General features: G+C 49.0%; 1 long non-coding RNA gene across 1 annotated transcript in view; it reads left to right on the forward strand.

The window, feature by feature from the left end:
- The first annotated feature begins 2,100 nt into the window (after positions 1 to 2,100).
- The window catches only part of LOC138288420 (uncharacterized), an 89,104-nt gene continuing 76,429 nt past the window's right edge, over positions 2,101 to 14,775 (forward strand). The window contains exon 1 of the long non-coding RNA XR_011202392.1: positions 2,101 to 2,281. This is a non-coding gene — a long non-coding RNA (uncharacterized lncRNA). The remainder of the gene's footprint in view (positions 2,282 to 14,775) is intronic.

Below are 14,775 nucleotides of genomic sequence, written 5' to 3' on the forward strand. Positions count from 1 at the left end.
GGGTTCTTCTTCCTGGTTCTCAGAGGCGAGTTGGTCGAGCGTTGTCTGTTGGCATACTCTCAGGGATGGCAGGCATTCCTTCTTCTGTGCTCTGTGGCTCCAGGACTGGCGTGGAGCCTTGGTCAGGTTTGACTTGCTCCTGCCTGGGGCCTTTCCTCCTCCCAGTTTCCTTGGTCTTTCTGGGTGCTGGGACTGGAAGGCTGGCCACGGCAGCCTCCTCCTGTGCCTCTCTCCCAGGAGGTTTGGCCGCCTGGGCGTAGGACTTGGCTCTTTGCGGGCAGTCTTTGAAACGGTGGCCCACGGCACCGCAGAGGTTGCAGGGGGCTTCCTCTTTGCATGCCCTGGCTGTGTGTCCTTCTCTTTTGCAGTTCTTGCACACTTGCACTGTGCAATCTTTAGCGGTGTGGCCCGGTTTACTACACTTGTTGCACAGTCTGGGCTGCCCGGGGTAGTAGAGGTAGCCCGAGTCGCGCCCTAGGGAGAAGCTTGAAGGAGGGTGATGGATTCCATCCGGGGCGGCCGGGTCCTCTTTCAGCTTCACCATGACTGTCCATTTACCATCCCATATTCCATCACTGTCCAGGTTGCGGGAGGGTTCTCTCGTCACTGTGCAGTGTCGGCGTAGGAAGGTGGTCAGGTCCTGGATGTTGACATGCGGGTTGTAGACGTGCACGGTCATCCTCTTCACCTCCAACACGAGTTGGCACTCCAGGTGGAAGTCGGCGAAGGGTTTCTCGTCCCGTCTTGACCAGCACATCTGCCAGTATCTCCTGCAGATTGATTCCGACATGAACGTCAGCAGGTAAGTGCCTTTGGGTGCATCTGACATTATGCACCAAATCTCAGCTGCTGTGAACCCCATCTTGGTCACCAGCAACTCTGTGAAAGTCTTTCTGCTCAGCTCTGGTGTGGAGCCATCCGATTCCACCTTCCTCTGCATCTTCACCGTGTTGTGGAACCAGGGGTTCAGCGGTCTGCTCATCCTGTCCTTGCTGTTGCGGCGTGCCTTGGGAAGGGTCCTTCAGGGAGCTGCAGCAGGTAGGTACTCCTCAGGCCTGCTCCTGGTGGCTGGCAGTGGTTCCCTTCAGGCAGGCAGGGAAGCTTGGCAGGCAGGGGTTCCCCTCAGCAGGCAGGCAGGCCTCAGTATCCAGGCAGCTCCAGCAGGCAAGGAAGGGTCTCCAGCAGGCAAGCAGCTCCAGCAGGCAGGTGAGAGTCCACAGCAGGCGGTTCCAGCAGGCAGGCGAAGTCCACAGCAGCCAGGCAGGTTTCAGCAGGCAGGTATCTTCAGCAGGATGCAGCTCCAGTAGTAGCACTTAAAAGTGCCCTTGTGTGCATATAGCACCAGGTAGTTCTTTGGCAGAACAGTGACCTCTAGTGGACACTAAAGGTACTGCAGGCACAGGGTGATCGTGGTGTCTCCCCTGCCACTCGCGGTGCACATGAACTGCAAAAACAGACACCTAAACCAAAGGATTATCTAAACGTCTGAAACTAGTGATGAAACATGAGACTCACCAATGCTAGGGCAACTTGAAACAGTTCGACTTAGTTCAATATTTTGTATGTTATTCGGTGTATAACTAGAGCTCCACCTTTTAGTTTAAACAAATGCCTGTTTTAACCGTGCTCATGAAAAGGGTGTTTGTCCCGGTGGTTTGTGGGTATGGATATATTTGGGTGTCGCGCCACGCCCCCACTGAACCAGTTGTAACGGCTCGTGGGGTTATCTGGAGGGAGGGGCTAATGACGTCCTCAAGCCGCACCCTCCTCCTGGGCTGCCGTACCATCGGCCGTCCCTAGGCGTCGCTAGCCCAGGATGGTGTCTTCAGTGAGCGCCGCCTGGAGCACGTCGTAGGCCCCGCCCCTAGCACTGCGCATACCCAGAAGGCACCGCGATAAACTTCCGTTTTATGACAACGGATAAAACAAACGTTGATTTAATACTGGAACGTGTAACTCTAATTACATATTCAAGAAAGTTTGTAATATTGCATAAAACTCCGACTTTTCAATGTTGCCCTAGTAAAAGTGAGTTTAGAGGTTGGTATTGAAGGCGCTCTGCTGCGCCTCTATAGTTTGAGAGACTCCAGGGGGCTGGGTGGTGTGTGAGAGGGCGGATGGGGTTGGTCCTGCTCTCAGAAGATGCTAGAGTAATCCCGCCCATCAGTGGGAGCTGCACTCGCAGCTCCGAAGTCGTGTTCTGGAGCTCGACCCGCAGGGACTCTGAGTGGGAGGAGATGACCCCAGCGGGTTTCGAATCCAATGATTGCAGATGAACAATGTAAGAAGGTTGTGATCAGCGAGAAGAACAGGCCGGGGATGGGGAGGTGAAGGGGGTGTTGGGAGGAAGAAGGCGGGGGTTGGGCAGGTGAAGGTGGTAGTTGGAAGATGAAGGCGCGGTTGGATGAATGCGGGGGTTGGGAAGATGAAGGTGGGGTGAAGGGGGGGTTGGGAAGATGAAGGCGGGGTTGGGAAGATGAAGGTGGGATTGACCATCACCAGTTGATCGCACTACCAAAAGAACTTACTACAAAAACCAAATAGACAGGGCACAAGGTACATCATATACAGAATTTGGCTTAGGGACGCCCCAAATGTTCATTGGCCTTCCAAATACTATTTCATAGGGGGAAAGGCCTGTTCGAGAGTGTGGCACTGACTTAATAGATAATAATACCAACGGTAATGCATCTGACCAAGTTAAAGATGTGGAAGCCTGTATCTTCGCTAACTTCAGCTTCAAAGTAGCATTATACCTTTCCACCAACCCTGCTGATTGTGGGTGGAAAACCGCATGGAACTTCTGTTTGATCCCTATTCCTTTCAGGACATACTTAGGCCCGTATTTATACTTTTTGACGCTAAACTGCGCTAACGCAGTTTAGCGTCAAAAACATTTCCGCCGGCTAACGCCATTCTGAAGCGCCATGCGGGCGCCGTATTTATTGAATGGCGTTAGCCGGCGCAAGCAGACCGGCGCTGCCTGGTGTGCGTGGAAAAAAACCACGTACACCAGGCAGCGCCGGCGTTGGGAAAAATGGCGCTAGGGCGTCTTAAAAATGGTGCAAGTCAGGTTGATGCAAAAAATCGCCTCCACCCGATTTGCGCCATTTTTAACGACGCCCAGACGCCATTTACATGACTCCTGTCTTAGTAAAGACAGGAGTCATGCCCCCTTGCCCAATGGCCATGCCCAGGGGACTTATGTCCCCTGGGCATGGTCATTGGGCATTGAGGCATGTAGGGGGGCACAAATCAGGCCCCCCTATGCCAAAAAAAAAAAATATATATATACTTACCTGAACTTACCTGAATGTCCCTGGGGTGGGTCCCTCCATCCTTGGGTGTCCTCCTGGGGTGGGCAAGGGTGGCAGGGGGGGTCCCTGGGGGCATGGGAGGGCAGCTGTGGGCTCATTTTGAGCCCACAGGTCCCTTAACGCCTGCCCTGACCCAGGCGCTAAAATCCGGCGCAAATGCAGGGTTTTTTGGCCCTCCCACTCCCGGGCGTGATTTTTGCCCGGGAGTATAAATACGACGCATTTGCGGCGCAGTAAATTTTTTAGACGGGAACGCCTACCTTGCATCTTATTAACGCAAGGAAGGCGTTCACGCAAAAAAATGACGCTCTTTCCTCATACTTTGGCGCTAGACGCATCTAACGCCAAAGTATAAATATGGCGTTAGTTTTGCGCCGAATTTGCGTCGAAAAAAACTACGCTAATTCGGCGCAAACGGAGTATAAATATATCCCTTAATAACTTCCCCAACAAAATGAGGTCCGTTATCATTCCATAAAAGTCTGCAAACACCAAACATAGGGAAAAATTCTTTCAAAAGCACCTTTGCTATGGTAATGGCAGTATTATCCTTTGTGGGGTATGCCTCTATCCATTTACTAAAGGCACATACCACCACCAAGACATACTTTAAATTGTTGCAGCGTTCAAGCTGAATATAATCCATTTGTAGAACTTCGAAAGGTGCAACTGGTGTAGCAAACCCTCCCGCAGGAGTTCGTGTCCCTCTCCAGGACTGTATTGTAAACAGATCAAACAAGACTGTACTACTCTCTTAGCTGTACTGGAAATTTCTGGATGCTCCCAAACTTGCTGTAGGAAAGTACCATCTTGCCTGGCATGTTACCCCCATTTTTCACTGTATTTATGTTGTTTTAGTTGTATGTGTCACTGGGACCCTGGTAACCCAGGGCCCCAGTGCTCATAAGTGTGCCTGAATGTGTTACCTGTGTAGTGACTAACTGTCTCACTGAGGCTCTGCTAATCAGAACCTCAGTGGTTATGCTCTCTCATTTCTTTCCAAATTGTCACTAACAGGCTAGTGACCATTTTTACCAATTTACATTGGCTTACTGGAACACCCTTATAATTCCCTAGTATATGGTACTGAGGTACCCAGGGTATTGGGGTTCCAGGAGATCCCTATGGGCTGCAGCATTTCTTTTGCCACCCATAGGGAGCTCTGACAATTCTTACACAGGCCTGCCACTGCAGCCTGAGTGAAATAACGTCCACGTTATTTCACAGCCATTTTACACTGCACTTAAGTAACTTATAAGTCACCTATATGTCTAACCTTTACCTGGTAAAGGTTAGGTGCAAAGTTACTTAGTGTGAGGGCACCCTGGCACTAGCCAAGGTGCCCCCACATTGTTCAGAGCCAATTCCCTGAACTTTGTGAGTGCGGGGACACCATTACACGCGTGCACTACATATAGGTCACTACCTATATGTAGCTTCACAATGGTAACTCCGAATATGGCCATGTAACATGTCTATGATCATGGAATTACCCCCTCTATGCCATCCTGGCATAGTTGGCACAATCCCATGATCCCAGTGGTCTGTAGCACAGACCCTGGTACTGCCAAACTGCCCTTCCTGGGGTTTCACTGCAGCTGCTGCTGCTGCCAACCCCTCAGACAGGCATCTGCCCTCCTGGGGTCCAGCCAGGCCTGGCCCAGGATGGCAGAACAAAGGACTTCCTCTGAGAGAGGGTGTTACACCCTCTCCCTTTGGAAAATGGTGTGAAGGCAGGGGAGGAGTAGCCTCCCCCAGCCTCTGGAAATGCTTTCTTGGGCACAGATGTGCCCAATTCTGCATAAGCCAGTCTACACCGGTTCAGGGGACCCCTTAGCCCTGCTCTGGCGCGAAACTGGACAAAGGACAGGGGAGTGACCACTCCCCTGACCTGCACCTCCCCTGGGAGGTGTCCAGAGCTCCTCCAGTGTGCTCCAGACCTCTGCCATCTTGGAAACAGAGGTGCTGCTGGCACACTGGACTGCTCTGAGTGGCCAGTGCCACCAGGTGACGTCAGAGACTCCTTGTGATAGGCTCCTCCGTGCACTTCCGGTGGAAATCCTTTGTGCACAGTCCAGCCTGGGTCCACGGCACTCTAACCTGCATTGCACGACCTCCTAAGTTGTTCTCCGGCGACGTGGGACTCCTTTGTGCGACTTCGGGTGAGCACTGTTTCACACATCCTCGTAGTGTCTGTTTCTGGCACTTCTCTGGGTGCTACCTGCTGCTGAGAGGACTCCTTGTCTTGCTCGACGTCCCCTCTCTCTCCTGGTCCAATTTGCGACCTCCTGGTCCCTCCAGGGCCACAGCAGCGTCCAAAAACACTAACCGCACGATTTGCAGCTAGCAAGGCTTGTTGGCGTTCTTTTGGCGGGAAAACACTTCTGCACAACTCTCCACGGCGAGAGGGATCCGTCCACCAAAGGGGAAGTCTCTAGCCCTTTTCGTTCCTGCAGAAACCTCAGCTTCTTCTGTCCAGTAGAAGCTTCTTTGCACCCGCAGCTGGCCTTTCCTGGGCATTTGCCCATCTCCGACTTGCTTGTGACTTTTGGACTTGGTCCCCTTGTTCCACAGGTACCCTAGATTGGAAATCTACAGTTGTTGCATTGTTGGTTTGTGTCTTTCCTGCATTATTCCTCTAACACAACTTCTTTGTCCTTAGGGGAACTTTAGTGCACTTTGCACTCACTTTTCAGGGTCTTGGGGAGGGTTATTTTTCTAACTCTCACTATTTTCTAATAGTCCCAGCGACCCTCTACAAGGTCACATAGGTTTGGGGTCCATTCGTGGTTCGCATTCCACTTTTGGAGTATATGGTTTGTGTTGCCCCTATCCCTATGTTTCCCCATTGCATCCTATTGTAACTATACATTGTTTGCACTGTTTTCTAAGACTATACTGCATATTTTTGCTATTGTGTATATATATCTTGTGTATATTTCCTATCCTCTCACTGAGGGTACACTCTAAGATACTTTGGCATATTGTCATAAAAATAAAGTACCTTTATTTTTAGTATAACTGTGTATTGTGTTTTCTTATGATATTGTGCATATGACACTAGGTGGTACTGTAGTAGCTTCACACGTCTCCTAGTTCAGCCTAAGCTGCTCTGCTAAGCTACCATTATCTATCAGCCTAAGCTGCTAGACACCCTATACACTAATAAGGGATAACTGGGCCTGGTGCAAGGTGCAAGTACCCCTTGGTACTCACTACAAGCCAGTCCAGCCTCCTACATTGGTTGTGCAGCGGTGGGATAAGTGCTTTGAGACTACTTACCACTCTTGTCATTGTACTTTTCATAAGAGAAAAATATACAAAACAAGGTCAGTGTATATACACATAGCCAAAAAGTTTTGCATTTCCTCTTTTCACTCTTTTCTAAGTGCTGAAAAGTACTTCTAAACTTTCAAAAAGTTCTTAAAAGTTTAAAAAGTTTTTTTTTCTGTCTTTCTAAAAAGTTCTGAAAACTTTTTTCTCTTTTTCTATCACTTTAACTCTCTCTAAAAATGTCTGGCACAGGCCAAAATGTTGATCTGTCCAAACTTGCATATGACCACCTTAGCTGGAAAGGAGCAAGGAGTCTCTGCATAGAGAGAGGTTTGAGTGTAGGGAAGAATCCTTCCTTGGAACTGTTAATTAACATGCTTAGAGAACAAGATAAGGCTATAGGTGCCCCATCTGTTGAAAAAGTACCTAATAGTTCCCAATCTGATTCAGGGACTCCCCCAGGAAAAGATTCAGGAAAGAAACTTCCTAGCCTGCCCATTACTAGACAGTCTAGCATAGTTGGTAATGATGATGAGCCACACCATACAAATAGTGTTGTCTCACATCATAGCAAAAGCATTTATTCTCACCATACTGGTAGTAATGTTTCTGTTAGCCAAGCTGTTAGGGTGGCTTCTGTAAGGGACAGGTCTCCTTCTGTTCATTCCCATCATACCTCTGTATCTAGGAATGTCCCTCCCACCAACCCTGATGACAGAATGTTAGAGAGGGAACTCAATAAGTTGAGGGTGGAACAAACCAGACTGAAGCTTAAAAAGCAACAGCTGGATTTGGATAGACAGTCTTTTGAACTAGAGAAGGAAAGACAGAAGTTGGGTTTAGAAACCCATGGTGGCAGCAGCAGTATTCCCCATAGTCATCCTGCAAAAGAGCATGATTCCAGGAATCTGCACAAGATAGTTCCCCCTTATAAGGAGGGGGATGACATTAACAAGTGGTTTGCTGCACTTGAGAGGGCCTGTGTTGTACAGGATGTCCCTCAAAGGCAGTGGGCTGCTATCCTATGGCTATCATTTAGTGGAAAAGGTAGGGATAGGCTCCTTACTGTGAAAGAAAATGATGCTAATAATTTCCAAGTTCTTAAGAATGGATAAAGTTCAGAGAGACCAAAAAGGAGTCTTCACAAGACTGGGTTGATTTCATTGACCATTCAGTGAAGGCCTTGGAGGGGTGGTTACATGGCAGTAAAGTTACTGATTATGACAGCCTGTATAACTTGATCCTGAGAGAGCATATTCTTAATAATTGTGTGTCTGATTTGTTGCACCAGTACTTGGTGGACTCTGATCTGACCTCTCCCCAAGAATTGGGAAAGAAGGCAGACAAATGGGTCAGAACAAGGGTGAACTGAAAAGTTCATACAGGGGGTGACAAAGATGGCAACAAAAAGAAGGATGGTAAGTCTTCTGACAAGGGTGGGGACAAATCTAAAAATGAGTCTTCATCAGGCCCACAAAAACACTCTGGTGGGGGTGGTGGGCCCAAATCCTCTTTTAATCAGAACAAGGAAAATAAACCATGGTGCTATTTATGTAAAATAAAAGGCCATTGGACAACAGATCCCAGTTGTCCAAAGAAAAGCACCAATGCTCCTACCACTACACCCCCTACTGCTACCCCTAGTGTCCCTACTAATAGCAGTGGTGGTGGGAGCAAACCTACTAATAGCCAATCCAAGGGAGTAGCTGGGATCACTATTGGTAACTTAGTTGGGGTTGGCCTTGTTAGGGAGGCCAAAGAGGCTGTGTTAGTCTCTGAGGGGGCTATTGATTTAGCCACCTTAGTTGCTTGTCCCCTTAATATGGATAAGTACAAGCAGCTACCCCTAATAAATGGTGTTGAGGTTCAGGCCTACAGGGACACTGGTGCCAGTGTGACTATGGTCATAGAGAAACTGGTCCACACTGAACAACACCTACTTGGTCACCAGTACCAAGTAACCGATGCTCACAACAACACACTTAGCCACCCCATGGCTGTTGTTAATCTCAACTGGGGGAGGGTTACTGGTCCAAAGAAAGTTGTGGTAGCCACAGATTTACCTGTAGACTGTCTACTAGGAAATGATTTGGAGACATCAGCTTGGTCAGATGTGGAGTTGGAGGCCCATGCAGCAATGCTGGGCATCCCAGGGCATATTTTTGCTTTGACAAGGGCTCAGGCCAAAAAGCAAAAAGGACAGGGAAGCTTCGATCCTGGAACAATGGACCAAGTACTCCCTAAAGCTAGGGCTAGTAGAAGCAAACCACTTCCTACTATCCATCCCTCTACAGTGGATTCTACTTCTGAGGAAGAATTCCCTCCCTGTGCAGAACCTACACCAGAGGAGCTGGAAGCAGACACTGCTGAGCCTTTGGGTGAAGGGGGGCCTGCCAGAGAGGAGCTGAGTGTGGCACAGCAAACCTGTCCCACATTAGAGGGTCTCAGACAGAAAGCTGTCAAACAGGCTAATGGGGATGTCAGTGACTCTCACAGAGTTTACTGGGAGGACAACCTCTTGTACACTGAGCATAGGGATCCTAAACCTGGAGCTGCCAGGAGATTAGTGATTCCTCAGGAGTACAGAAAGTTCCTCCTAACACTGGCACATGACATTCCCCTAGCTGGGCATCTAGGACAAATGAAAACTTGGGACAGTGTTGTTCCCTTATTTCATTGGCCTAGAATGTCTGAGGACACAAAGGAATTCTGTAAGTCCTGTGAAACCTGTCAAGCCAGTGGCAAGACAGGTGGCACCCCAAAGGCACCCCTTATCCCGCTGCCTGTGGTTGGGGTTCCCTTTGAAAGGGTAGGGGTTGACATAGTTGGCCCCCTTGACCCTCCTACTGCTTCAGGCAATAGGTTTATCTTGGTGGTAGTGGACCATGCCACAAGATATCCTGAAGCTATTCCTTTAAGGACCACTACAGCACCTGCAGTGGCAAAGGCCCTCCTGGGAATATTTTCCAGGGTGGGCTTCCCAAAGGAAGTGGTATCAGACAGGGGAAGCAATTTCATGTCTGCATACTTAAAGGCCATGTGGAAGGAGTGTGGTGTAACGTACAAGTTCACAACACCCTATCATCCACAAACAAATGGACTGGTGGAGAGATTTAATAAAACTCTCAAAGGCATGATTATGGGTCTCCCTGAAAAACTCCGCAGGAGATGGGATATCCTTCTACCATGCCTCCTTTTTGCCTACAGGGAGGTACCCCAGAAAGGAGTGGGCTTCAGCCCCTTTGAACTTCTTTTTGGACACCCTGTTAGGGGTCCACTCACACTTGTAAAGGAGGGTTGGGAACAACCTTTAAAAGCTCCTAAGCAGGATATTGTGGATTATGTACTTGGCCTCAGATCAAGAATGGCTGAGTACATGAAAAAGGCCAGTAAAAACCTTCAGGCCAGCCAAGAGCTCCAGAAGCAATGGCATGATCAGAAGGCTGTTTTGGTTCAGTACCAACCAGGGCAGAAAGTGTGGGTCTTGGAGCCTGTGGCCCCAAGAGCACTCCAAGATAAATGGAGTGGACCCCACACAATTGTTGAAAAGAAGGGAGAAGTCACCTATTTAGTTGACTTAGGCACTGCCAGGAGTCCCCTTAGGGTACTCCATGTAAACCGCCTGAAACCCTACTATGACAGGGCTGATCTCACCCTGCTCATGGCAACAGATGAGGGACAGAAAGAAGACAGTGATCCTCTACCTGATCTCTTCTCTTCCACAGAACAAGATGCTCTTGTGGAAGGTGTAGTTTTGGCTGATTGTCTTACTGCTGAGCAGAAAGACAATTGCATAAACCTCCTAGATCAATTCTCTGAACTCTTCTCTACTGTGCCAGGTACCACTTCTTGGTGTGAGCACACTATAGATACTGGAGACAGTTTACCTGTCAAAAGTAAAATCTATAGGCAGCCTGACCATGTCAGGGACTGCATAAAGCAAGAGGTCCAGAAAATGTTAGAGCCAGGAGTGGTTGAGCACTCTGACAGTCCATGGGCTTCTCCTGTGGTACTGGTACCAAAACCCCATTCCAAAGATGGAAAGAAGGAAATGCGGTTTTGTGTAGACTATAGAGGTCTCAACTTGGTAACCAAAACTGATGCTCACCCTATACCCAGGGCAGATGAGCTCATAGATACACTGGCATCTGCCAAGTATCTAAGCACTTTTGATTTGAGTGCAGGGTATTGGCAGATCAAATTGTCAGAAGATGCTAAACCTAAGACTGCATTTTCAACCATTGGAGGACATTACCAGTTTACTGTAATGCCTTTTGGTTTGAAAAATGCACCTGCCACTTTTCAGAGGTTGGTGAACACAGTCCTGCAAGGGCTGGAAGCTTTCAGTGCAGCATATTTGGACGATATAGCTGTCTTTAGCTCCAGCTGGGATGATCACCTGGTCCACCTATGGAAAGTTTTGGAGGCCCTGCAAAAGGCAGGCCTCACTATCAAGGCTTCAAAGTGCCAGATAGGGCAGGGTAAGGTGGTTTATCTGGGACACCTTGTTGGTGGGGAACAGATTGCACCACTACAGGGGAAAATCCAAACAATTATTGATTGGGTTCCCCCTACTACACAGACTCAGGTGAGAGCCTTCCTAGGCCTCACTGGGTATTACAGGAGGTTCATTAAGAACTATTGCTCCATTGCAGCCCCTCTTAATGACCTCACTTCCAAAAAAATGCCTAAAAAGGTATTATGGACAGCAAACTGTCAGAAAGCTTTTGAGGAGCTGAAGCAGGCCATGTGCTCTGCACCTGTCCTGAAAAGCCCTTGTTACTCTAAAAGATTCTATGTCCAAACTGATGCATCTGAATTAGGAGTAGGGGCAGTCCTATCACAACTTAATTCTGAGGGCCAGGATCAACCTGTTGCTTTTATTAGTAGGAGGTTGACCCCTAGAGAAAAGCGTTGGTCTGCCATTGAGAGGGAGGCCATTGCTGTGGTCTGGCCTCTGAAGAAGTTGAGGCCATACCTGTTTGGCACTCACTTCATTGTTCAGACAGACCACAAACCTCTACTTTGGCTAAAACAAATGAAAGGTGAAAATCCTAAATTGTTGAGGTGGTCCATATCCCTACAGGGAATGGACTATACAGTGGAACATAGACCTGGGAGTAGCCACTCCAATGCAGATGGACTCTCCAGATATTTCCACTTAGACAATGAAGACTCATCAGGTCATGGCTAGTCTTATTGTCCTTGGTTTGGGGGGGGGTTGTGTAGGAAAGTACCATCTTGCCTGGCATGTTACCCCCATTTTTCACTGTATATATGTTGTTTTAGTTGTATGTGTAGCTGGGACCCTGGTAACCCAGGGCCCCAGTGCTCATAAGTGTGCCTGAATGTGTTACCTGTGTAGTGACTAACTGTCTCACTGAGGCTCTGCTAATCAGAACCTCAGTGGTTATGCTCTCTCATTTCTTTCCAAATTGTCACTAACAGGCTAGTGACCATTTTTACCAATTTACATTGGCTTACTGGAACACCTTTATAATTCCCTAGTATATGGTACTGAGGTACCCAGGGTATTGGGGTTCCAGGAGATCCCTATGGGCTGCAGCATTTCTTTTGCCACCCATAGGGAGCTCTGACAATTCTTACACAGGCCTGCCACTGCAGCCTGAGTGAAATAACGTCCACGTTATTTCACAGCCATTTTACACTGCACTTAAGTAACTTATAAGTCACCTATATGTCTAACCTTTACCTGGTAAAGGTTAGGTGCAAAGTTACTTAGTGTGAGGGCACCCTGGCACTAGCCAAGGTGCCCCCACATTGTTCAGAGCCAATTCCCTGAACTTTGTGAGTGCGGGGACACCATTACACGCGTGCACTACATATAGGTCACTACCTATATGTAGCTTCACAATGGTAACTCCGAATATGGCCATGTAACATGTCTATGATCATGGAATTACCACCTCTATGCCATCCTGGCATAGTTGGCACAATCCCATGATCCCAGTGGTCTGTAGCACAGACCCTGGTACTGCCAAACTGCCCTTCCTGGGGTTTCACTGCAGCTGCTGCTGCTGCCAACCCCTCAGACAGGCATCTGCCCTCCTGGGGTCCAGCCAGGCCTGGCCCAGGATGGCAGAACAAAGGACTTCCTCTGAGAGAGGGTGTTACACCCTCTCCCTTTGGAAAATGGTGTGAAGGCAGGGGAGGAGTAGCCTCCCCCAGCCTCTGGAAATGCTTTCTTGGGCACAGATGTGCCCAATTCTGCATAAGCCAGTCTACACCGGTTCAGGGGACCCCTTAGCCCTGCTCTGGCGCGAAACTGGACAAAGGAAAGGGGAGTGACCACTCCCCTGACCTGCACCTCCCCTGGGAGGTGTCCAGAGCTCCTCCAGTGTGCTCCAGACCTCTGCCATCTTGGAAACAGAGGTGCTGCTGGCACACTGGACTGCTCTGAGTGGCCAGTGCCACCAGGTGACGTCAGAGACTCCTTGTGATAGGCTCCTTCAGGTGTTGCTAGCCTATCCTCTCTCCTAGGTAGCCAAACCCTCTTTTCTGGCTATTTAGGGTCTCTGTCTCTGGGGAAACTTTAGATAACGAATGCATGAGCTCAGCCGAGTTCCTCTGCATCTCTCTCTACACCTTCTGATAAGGAATCGACTGCTGACCGCGCTGGAAGCCTGCAAAAGTGCAACATAGTAGCAAAGACGACTACTGCAACTCTGTAACGCTGATCCTGCCGCCTTCTCGACTGTTTTCCTGCTTGTGCATGCTGTGGGGGTAGTCTGCCTCCTCTCTGCACCAGAAGCTCCGAAGAAATCTCCCGTGGGTCGGCGGAATCTTCCCCCTGCAACCGCAGGCACCAAAAAGCTGCATTACCGGTCCCTTGGGTCTCCTCTCAGCACGACGAGCGAGGTCCCTTGAATCCAGCGACTCTGTCCAAGTGACCCCCACAGTCCAGTGACTCTTCAGTCCAAGTTTGGTGGAGGAAAGTCCTTGCCTCACCTCGCTGGGCTGCATTGCTGGGAACCGCGACTTTTGCAGCTACTCCGGCCTCCGTGCACTTCCGGCGGAAATCCTTTGTGCACAGTCCAGCCTGGGTCCACGGCACTCTAACCTGCATTGCACGACCTCCTAAGTTGTTCTCCGGCGACGTGGGACTCCTTTGTGCGACTTCGGGTGAGCACCATTTCACGCATCCTTGTAGTGCCTGTTTCTGGCACTTCTCCGGGTGCTACCTGCTGCTGAGAGGGCTCCTTGTCTTGCTCGACGTCCCCTCTCTCTCCTGGTCCAATTTGCGACCTCCTGGTCCCTCCAGGGCCACAGCAGCGTCCAAAAACGCTAACTGCACGATTTGCAGCTATCAAGGCTTGTTGGCGTTCTTTCGGCGGGAAAACACTTCTGCACAACTCTCCACTGCGAGAGGGATCCGTCCACCAAAGGGGAAGTCTCTAGCCCTTTTCGTTCCTGCAGAAACCTCAGCTTCTTCTGTCCAGTAGAAGCTTCTTTGCACCCGCAGCTGGCATTTCCTGTGCATTTGCCCATCTCCGACTTGCTTGTGACTTTTGGACTTGGTCCCCTTGTTCCATAGGTACCCTAGATTGGAAATCCACAGTTGTTGCATTGTTGGTTTGTGTCTTTCCTGCATTATTCCTCTAACACGACTTCTTTGTCCTTAGGGGAACTTTAGTGCACTTTGCACTCACTTTTCAGGGTCTTGGGGAGGGTTATTTTTCTAACTCTCACTATTTTCTAATAGTCCCAGCGACCCTCTACAAGGTCACATAGGTTTGGGGTCCATTCGTGGTTCGCATTCCACTTTTGGAGTATATGGTTTGTGTTGCCCCTATCCCTATGTTTCCCCATTGCATCCTATTGTAACTATACATTGTTTGCACTGTTTTCTAAGACTATACTGCATATTTTTGCTATTGTGTATATATATCTTGTGTATATTTCCTATCCTCTCACTGAGGGTACACTCTAAGATACTTTGGCATATTGTCATAAAAATAAAGTACCTTTATTTTTAGTATAACTGTGTATTGTGTTTTCTTATGATATTGTGCATATGACACTAGGTGGTACTGTAGTAGCTTCACACGTCTCCTAGTTCAGCCTAAGCTGCTCTGCTAAGCTACCATTATCTATCAGCCTAAGCTGCTAGACACCCTATACACTAATAAGGGATAACTGGGCCTGGTGCAAGGTGCAAGTACCC

Source organism: Pleurodeles waltl, chromosome 4_1, assembly GCF_031143425.1.
Source record: "Pleurodeles waltl isolate 20211129_DDA chromosome 4_1, aPleWal1.hap1.20221129, whole genome shotgun sequence".
Taxonomy (NCBI): domain Eukaryota; kingdom Metazoa; phylum Chordata; class Amphibia; order Caudata; family Salamandridae; genus Pleurodeles; species Pleurodeles waltl.